Source organism: Sciurus carolinensis, unplaced genomic scaffold, assembly GCF_902686445.1.
Source record: "Sciurus carolinensis unplaced genomic scaffold, mSciCar1.2, whole genome shotgun sequence".
NCBI classification, from domain to species: Eukaryota; Metazoa; Chordata; class Mammalia; order Rodentia; family Sciuridae; genus Sciurus; species Sciurus carolinensis.
Window position 1 is genome coordinate 1075535 of NW_025920137.1, and position 10054 is coordinate 1085588.

Sequence of the window (10054 nt, forward strand, 5' to 3'; positions counted from 1 at the left end):
TTGCTAGGTCTAGTTATGGGAACAATTTCTCAGTTCTTCCACCTCCTGGTGAGAGATTGACTTCTGTCATTTTCATGATACTCAGTGGCATGCTCCAGATGCTGCAACATTTACTTTGTACTAATTTCATTTCAGTACTCATGTCTTTTTGTTCTTCTATCATAAAAGCACCCACCCCCAGATGACTTTACAACCTGCTCTTCCCCAACCAGACTTCTACCTTGGACCCCTCGATTGACCCGATTTTAAAAAGGGAACTCCAAACTGCTTGCCCCACGCTGCCCACTTCCAGCTCGAAGAAGTCAGATTGGTCATCGCCCATTTTCCCTACAGCAGTAAAGGAGTTCCTAGTATTAGAGGGGTAAATGAAGTCAAAATAAGGACAGGTAGTTAGTGTAGAAATAGGGAATCGGGTCAATTTGAGGAAATAAAGTCATGAAGCCATCTGCCTTTGGAAGTTGGAGACTGCCCCTGGAAGAATAAAATGTCAAAAATCTCCAGAGCTCATTAATTACCAAATTTACCTGACTTTAAAGACTGTAAGCAAGGAGGTCTATGTACAGCTCTGGGAGAAAAATGTTGGTTTTATGCTAATCATTCTAGAGTAGTGAGGGAATCCATGGCAAAAGTCAGAGAAGGACTAACAAACAGAAAGAAAGAATGAGAAGCTAGTCAGAACTGGTTTGAATCCTGGTTCAATTTTTCCCCTTGGTTAACTACTCTGGTGTCCGCTATGATAGGACCCCTATTGTTGTTGTTACTAACCTTAACTGTGGGACCTTGTATAATCAATAAGTTAATTGCTTATGTTAAAAATAAAATAAATACTGTACAGTTAATGGTGCTAAAGACCCAATATCAGCCCATTAAACAGCAAGAATTAGAACAGTAGAGACCCAAGATTGGCTCTCTAAATGTTCTTGGAAAGGGGGGATGTTGAGAGCAGGGTGGTATCTGTGCTGCTAACTGTCTCAAGGACAAACAGGACTGCTGGGCCCCTGTGCTTACCAAGGTTGTTAAGAGATATTTGTCCAAGGAATGTGCAGCTGCCTGGAGACCTTATCCGTCAAGGACGAGAGCAGGGCCTAGCCCCAATTCAGCTCCTGAATAGTTCACCCCTTCCCTCCCCCCTTCTTCCTCTAGGACCGTCCAGTTCTGGCCGGACCCAATGAAAATCAAATAGATTGACCGGACCCAACCAGGGGAGGTTTAGCTGTTCGAATGTTAGCCAATTAGAAGAACACTGTAAAACTGCTTGCTTTTCCTTATAAAAACCCTGCTGACGAGGGCTCGGGGCCTCTTCTAGCGTCGTTGATTAAGGACGCAGAGGACCGAGTTCGAACTCGCTAATAAATGACTCTTTGCTGCTTGCATTGATCGTGGTCTCTGGTGGTCCTTGTGGGGTCTCAAGCCTTTGGGCACAACAGTTGCTTCTGCCTACTCCACAGTGCACTGTCCCTCCTACACTACAGACTCAAGTCTTGCTCTTCCTTCAAAGTTTACCCATTAGTTACTTGAAGTCAAAGGAAGGTTTCCCTCCTTTGATTCATGGCCTATAATCTAATCTTCTTAGAAGCTCTCACATTGTCTGCTGTTTTCTATTGTACTGATTTGTTCAAAGGCCTCACAGAACTGTCATTCCCTAATATCCCTTTCACAGGCCACATGCTGACTGTTAGCGGGTGGGTCCCGTACAGTGTATCTTGTACATTGTAGAAACTCCATATTTAGTGAGTGGATACTGTCTGTTTTAAGGAGTGCCTGTGCAGAGTACATATCTCCTGTGATTTTCCTTCTAAACATAAAAGGGGAGAATCTGCAGAGACACAGTGTTAAGAGAAGTGATGGAGAAGCCAGGTCTGTGTGACCTCTCTGTCCCTAGCACACAACAGTGCCTGATGCCCACTGAGGCAAACTGTTGACCTGGACAGCCTGGAAGGGAGTGGATGACGCTGGCCAAGGGCAGGGATGGTTCTGCACTATGGAATAGGGCAGCACTGAGGCTGCAGAGAGTCAGGGAGGATGCTGAGTCAACAGCTCCCAATGAATTTGGGAATGGAAGAAATGTCAAGTGGAGAAGGAAGTAAAGAATGAAGTATGAGGAAATAGAAGCAGTGAATATAGATTGCTCTTTCAAGAAACTTAGTCAAGATAATGGGAAGGGAAGGGAAGGAAAGGTTTATAACATGAGCTGATTTCATGGTCAGCTGCCCCTGAAGAGCATATGAACAGGGACCTCTCCACCAGGAGGCAGCAGGGGTGGTCCCAGAGGTATGTGGAACTTGTGATGTATTACACTCCCCTCACTATCACAGAGCCTCATACTTGTGCACCTAGTTTGTTGTGCTCAGTACTGTGCATCACATTCTTTGGTTCTTTTTAAACATCTATAGAATTTATTCAGCATAACCACAGACACAGTGTTTCCATTTTGTCACATACAGATACAAACACAGATACAGCACAATATTTAGCTAATTCCTTCTGAGACTTGTTTTTATATGCCACAACCCATCATTTAAATAATGGATATTTTCAATGCCAATTCCTTTGTTGACTTTCTCAATATCTTCTGCAGACATCTTCATGATGCCATCAGGTAGAGCATGCTATTTTCCTTCTTCCATGATTGCAACAATAGTATCGACTGCAGCTGAGTAAAGTTTAGCTCCAGGAGAAGTTAAGCCTGGACACATGATATTTGCTTCACTGAGTACAAATGTAATGGCTCCTTTATCATCCTGCTGGTGTGGCAGAATAAAAGGATATTTGTGAAGTAACATTAGGGTTGGATAAAAAGGCCCTTGTCTTTGTCTAAAAAATGATAATTCTCCATTTACTTTAAGGATTTCTTTTTTTTTTTGTGTGTGCTGGGGATCGAACCCAGGGCCTCGTGCTTACAAGGCAAGCACTCTACCGACTGAGCTATCTCCCCAGCCCCTAAGGATTTCTATATGTTCATGGCATCAGACTATTTTGAAAGGGTCTTTCTTAAGCATGATTTGATTAAGCCATAGTTCAATACCTGAAAATTGCTCTATCAACTGGCTCTTAATACCCTTAATAACTGATGTTTTCAACTTGATGATGTTGGACACATTGTCTTTTTCATCAGATTTTTTAACATGATCCAAGGTGAAGGGGGTGACAAGAGGGAAGGGACTGGAATGGGAAAGAAGTTAAATTAGAAAGGCTCCTGTAGATCCCCTTACACAAGGAAGGCCAGCACCGAGAGTCAGAGTTGTCCCCCAGAAGGTCCACAATCTTAAGACAGACATTGTGATGGTTAATTTTATGTTTCAACTTGGCTGGACCATGATACCCAGATAGGTGGTCAGATGTTATTTTGGATGTTTCTATGGTGTTTTAAATTGACATTTAAGTTGGTGGACTTTTGAGAAAAGCAAATTGCCCCCTCAGAATGTGGGGCAGTCCAATGCATTACAGGCCTGAACAGAACACAGACCAAAAAGACTTACTCTACCCTCAGTGGCAGAGCAAGAGGGACATCTAAAGAATCAGCAAGGTCGGCTCTGCTGGTTTTCCACCTGCCAGCCAATCCTAAAGATTTTTAGATACAGCCTACAGAGACCAGTATCTCCCCTGCAGCAAAAGACATGGAACTAATCCAAATGCCCACTGGCAGGGCTTCAAGGTTCAGCCAAAACTAAAACTCAACTACTGGAACTTCCAACTTAGAACTCTGCACCACCCCCACTTCTGTAATACACAATTTGTCAGCATTTCCCAGTCTAGCCCACCCTGTACTAGGAGACTGGAAGTTAAGATCTACTACAACCACCTTTGGCCCTAGCAATAAGAACCAGTCACTAAGTGAGGAACACAGAGGTGTTGGACTTAGCAACCCACAGCTCTTGACCCATACTTACAAAGACAACAATAAATATAAAGAATAAAAAACCATCCATGCCAACAAGCCCTTTACTTCCCATTAAGATTTTCACTCTTTTATTGCCTATTTTTATCTGTATTTACCAAGTTTTAATACACTTTTATTGCTTACTCATCATTTTTAACTTTGAACTTTTTCAAATTTTCAAATATCATTTCCTTTTATTGTATTATTTTGAACTTTTATCCATTTTGGAACATTTGTGTATGATATATGTGGGTATGTGTATTTTCTTCACTGTGATCAGATTTGAAATATATATATATATATATATTCATATAATTATACATTCAGTTTCACTGTATTCTCTGTGCCTGTTTATACTTAGGCCTTGTATTAACATAGGTGGGGTATAAATCCATGGGTTTGAGTTGTTTTGATCTTACATTTGCTTGTTTGCTTATATCGAGTTTTTCCCCCTCTTATTGAACACTGAAATCTCTTCCCCGACTAATAGCTAAATTTTTCTATTTCTTCTTCTTCTTTTATTTATTACTTCTAGTTAATTTGCATTTCTCCTTCTTTGTAGTAAACTTACCTATCTGTGAGTATTGAAAATTGAGAGTAGATTTGTTTTCCTGATTCCTCATGTTTTCAGAAGACTTGCACATCATTTGAGATGTATTCCCCTGTGTCTTTTGTATGCATGTCTTTCATATGTGGTTATAATTTTATTGTGGGACTTCTTATTTGGTATATATGTTCAAGGGTGGTATATATGTTCGGTCGGAGGACCACTCTGGTTTTGGGATATATGTCCAGTCGGAGGACCACTCTGGTTTTTCCTCCTTGGTGTCTGATTGTTGGTTTGGGGACTTTTCTCCCTAATTCTATGTCATTATGTAATTTTGAAGCTTAGGTGGGTCTAGATTGTGTGTAGGTTTGGAGTTGCTGTTACTTGATTTGAGGTATGAATATTGCTGAGCTGCAGGATCTCTATTCTGTGAATTTGGATTGTCCCAAATACTTTACAACTTCTCTTGGAGGAAGAGGGGAGCCAGGAATAATACTAATGTTAATAGATGCACAGCCTGGACACAGGTAAATGTCCAGTGTCTACTTTGATATTTATAACACTGTCACCTATATAGGAATGGTTGGGTCAGCATTTAACAGCAGTACCAACAAAAAACTGTGATACACATCACGCATTAAACAGCAGATGTTTACTATGCCATTGACTATACTAATATTCAGAACAACACAATGAGGTAGGAAGTACATAAACTACATAATTCTTTTATTAAGTGGAATTGCACTTTCTTATGTGAACAGATAATACGGTATGAAGGCAAGGGAAATATTTCAAAAATCCATAGAATCATTAGAAAATACTTTGAACATTTATACTCAAACTAGAAAATCTTGAAAATCTTGACAGATTATCAAAGGCCAGTGATCTACCCAAATTGAACCTTGAGGATACAGAAAACTTAAACCAATATGTGGTAATGAAATTGAAGCAGCTATTTAAAGCCTTCCCCCAAAAAAATCTCTGGACCAGATGGATGCTCAATCAAGTTCCACTGGATCTTTAAAGAATAACTCTTGCCAATTCTCTTGAAATTATTCCATAAAATAGAAAAAGATGGAACACTCCAAAGCCCATTCTATGAAGCCAGTGTCATTATCATCCTGATTCTAAAACCAGACAAAGATGCATTAAGGAAATAAAATTCCAGACCAACACCCCTAATGAACATATATTCAAAAATAAAATATTGGCAAACCACCTTTAAGAACACATCAAAAAGATAAGATAATATGATCAAAAGGGCATAATCCCAGCAAAGATGGTTCAACGTATGTAAATCAATCAATTCAATTCACATACAGTTAATTCACATAGAGTTAATGATCACAATCATGGAATTATGTCAAAAGATACAGAAAATGCATTGAACAAAGGCCAGCACCCACTCAGGTTTAAAACACTAGAGAAACTAGGGGTAAAAGAAATATCCCTCAATATTATCAATGTACTACATGAAAACCCCAAAGTCAATATCACACTAAATGGAGAAAAACTGAAAGCAGTTTCTCTAAAATCTGGAACAAGACCAGTACATCCAGTGTCATCATTCCTACCCTGCATAATCCTTGAAATTCTAGTCAGAGCTATCAAACAAGAGAAGGAAAGTAAAGGAATGCACAAAGGAAAAGGAAAAGTCAAATTATCTCTGCTTGTTGATGACATTATTCCCTATTTAGAGGCTCCAAAAGCCACACCAGAAGAGCTGATAATCAAATGTAGCAAAATAGCTAGATACAATTACAACATATATAAAAGCCTTTCCTGTACTCCAATGATGAATCTTCTGAAACAGGTTAGAAAAGTCATCGTCCTCTTGTATTTCACGTCATCTGACCAAGTAGTGACAGTGACACCCTGGTGGAATACCTGTATATGTTAGTTTAGCATTTTCTGCATTGTGTTAGAGTGAAATGGATGTCAGGTTGTCACTTACACTAATTTTTAATATAAAATCTTTTATCAAGGGAGCATCTTTGGACTCTTTTTAAAACTTTCTGAACCATGACTTGGAGCTGGCAGAGCAGGCCGTGGCTGAGGACTTCAGCACAGTCATCTACATCGCTGTCAAAGAAATTACAATTTACATCCATTCCAAGTTGTAAATGATAGTCTTTTTTTTTCTACAATAAAAAGAGCATTAACTTGAAAAAAAGTCATCCAATTCACAATAACCTCAAGTAAAATCTTAGAAATAAATCTGACCAAGGACATGAAAGATCTCTACAGTGAAAAAAATAGAATGCTAAAGAAAGAAATTGAAGAAGACCTTAGAAGATGGAAAGACCTCCAATGCTTGTCCATAGGCAGAATTTTATCAAAATTGCCACATTACCAAAGGCATTACAGATTTAATGCAATTTCTGTAAAAATACCAATGACATTCTTCACAGAACCAGGAAAGACAGTTCTAAAATTCATTTGGAAGAATAAGAGACCCAGAAGAGCTGGAGTACTCCAGAGCAGGAAGAGCAAAGCTGGAGGCGTCACAACATGGAACCTCAACTTAATACTACAGCTCTAACAAGAACATCAGGGTAAGTGACACCAAAACAGACATGAAGATCAATGGAATAGAAAACAGCTACTCTCATCTGATACTCTACCAAGTTGCCAAAACACATCCAGCACAAAGGAAAAGCCTTTTAAACAAATGGTGCTGGGAAAAGTGAATATCCATATGTAGAAGAATGAAACTTGAACCCTAAGGCTCTTAGCCTGAATAAAAGTAAATCCAAAGTGGATCAAACACCCAGGAATTAGAATATCAAATCTTTAACAGTTGAAAGAAAAGGTAGGCTCGGCACTCTAAAATACTGGCAGATACATCGACTTTTGTAGAATGACTACTAAAGCATTAGAAATAAAACAAAGAATCAGTAAGAAGGATGACTTCAAATTAGAGGTTCTTCATGCAAAATGAGAAAAGAGCTTGAAGAGAGCCCACGGAATGGGAGATCATTGCCACCTGTTTCTCATATATGGAATCAATGCCCAAAATATATAAAGAGCTCAAAAAATTTAACATCAAAACCCTAACAATCCAATTAATAATAGGCAAGAAACTATGAACTAAAAATAGATATTAATCTAAAAAGGAAATACAAGTGGTCAATAAATACATGAAAAAAAAAATGTCCAACATCCCTCGCTATTGGGGAAATCAAAACACTCACATTTCATCTCCTTCTAGTCAGAATGGCAATTATCAAGAATATAATGCTAATAAATGTTGACAAGGATGTGGAGGAAAAGGTACACTTATTCTTTGTTGATAGGATTTCAAATTAGTACAACCACTTTGCAAAGAAATATGCAGATTCCTCAATAAATGAGGAATGAATCCATCATGATGCAGCTATCCCACATCTTGGTTTACAGCCAAAGATCTAAAATCTGTACACTGTAGGGATATGGCACATTGAATCTTATAACAGTACAATTTACAATAGTCAAGATGTGGAACTAACCTAGGTGCTGTTCAACAGAGAAATTCATGAAGAAAATGTGGTATATACACACAATGGAGTTTTACTCAGCCATTAACAATAAAATAATGGAATTTGCTAGTAAATGGCTGGAATTGAAGAACATCATGGTAAGAGATAAGACAGACCCAGGCATTCAAGGTTTGAATATTTTCTCTGATATGCAGAAGCTAGGTGAAAATAAGTATGCAGCATCAGGGGAGGGAAATTTCATGATAACACAAGAGAGATCAGTGAGGTAGAGTGTTAGGTCGGAAATTAGGCGACTGTAGGGGGCAAAGCTGAGCAGCTAGAACAAAGACCAGCCTGCCAAAGGTGACCAGAAAGTTCGCAGCAAGGTGGATGGAAAGTTCCACTGACCCTTCACACCCACCTGTCACTCAACAAGACCCCCTCCCATCCTAGTCTATAAAAACCCTGGGCAGCCAGGGCCATGTGCAATTTTCTGATTTTCTCCGGGTCCCTATACCCTGGGGGTCTGGGAATTTCGCCGAGAGCCAAATTCCAATAAAGCTTGCTTTGGCCTCTTTTCTGTCCCATTTTATTTGTCTGCTAACTGTGCCCAAGGAGACCAACCGAGTTTACATTTGGTCCCGCCACTGAGCCCGCCAAGCCCGCCCGAGCTTACATAGAGGAAAAAGCTTGAGAGCCAAAAAGGAGGCATGGGAAAAGTGAAGAACAGTAGAATGAATCTGATCAAACTGTGCTACATACACGGATGAATATACCACAGTGAATTTATATCCACAAGGCACTCATTAAAAAAAAAAAAAAAAAAACCTATAAAAAATAGAACTATCATTAAAGGAAAAGGAACAGGGGGAGGGAGTAACAAAGGGAAAGGAAAAGTAACGGAGTTGAAATGGAGTAAATTTTACTCCATACTTCTATAATTATATCAAAATGAACCGCAATATTTCCTGCATTTAAAATAAACTAATAACAAATAATTACCCCCCAAATGAAATAACCATCTTACCGAATGTTTCAAATGCTGTTACATTATATCTCAAATTAAGTTTTATAAAATTAATGGTGCCTAAAGCTAGCAAAGTAGGCATCACAGATAATAGAATTTCAGCATCTATGGTGCCTTTATACATTTAGATTAGTCATTTATAGCAAACTGAGCAGATGTGAGTGAGAGAATAATATGTATCTGAATTTTAGGCAAAAACAAAAAATTTACATTTGAAAATTTCAACAAAATGTATAAACATCTGCATGCTAAGCAACATTTATTTTTGAAGTGGTAATAATTTTACAGTTCCTGTTGCTTGTTTTCTCTAGCACAGGTTTTAAATGAGAACAGTATTATGAGAAGAATGAAAAATATCAATGTAAAATGTGAAGTGAAAGATAAGTTTAAAGTGATATACTTTTTGCTGAAGTTAATTTTTCTGCAAACTTTCTAAGCTCAGGGATCATTATTATTATAAGAAAAACTTTATCTTTAAAGGTATGAATGGTAAATAGGCTTTTTTGAGACATGTAATACTGTCACAAATACCTTATTGTGTGAAGCAGCAAATATAAGTAACTATAATATAATAAAATTTTATTAACATAAACAAGTGATATGTGAGATTTGGCTCAAGGGTTGTAGTTTGCAAACTCCTGGTTTAGATCACGTTACATATGAAGTTGTTAGATAGGCAGTTTTAAGAATTATTTGTGATCCTTCATTCAGAAACATGCACCTGTAAGCATGTACCAATTTAACGTTTACACAAAAACAATTGAGGAATGTACTAGAAAATTTTTAAAATGACCAACTTGATTAATGTGGCTGTAGAGTTCAAAAGAGTCAAAAAACTACAGTAGAATAATAATAAAAGGAAAAAGTGAACAATGGAGAGTTATTCACTTAAAATATTTTTTGTCATCAACTCAAAAAGTAATAATTCAGATAATAACAAAACAATAGAAAAACCTTTTATAAAAATAAAGAATAAGCAAGTTGGGCATGGTGGCACATGGACTTAGGAGGCTGAGGTGGGAGGATTCCAAGTTTGAAGTCAGTCTCAGCAACTACCAAGGGCCTAAGCAATTTAGGGAGGCCCTGTCTCTCAATAAGATAAAAAGACCTGGGGATTATGCCTCAGGGGTTAAGCTCCACTG

General features: G+C 38.2%; 1 pseudogene; it reads right to left on the reverse strand.

The window, feature by feature from the left end:
- Positions 1-2474: 2474 nt before the first annotated feature.
- LOC124974201 (malignant T-cell-amplified sequence 1-like) lies at positions 2475-3884 on the reverse strand (annotated as a pseudogene).
- Positions 3885-10054: the final 6170 nt, after the last annotated feature.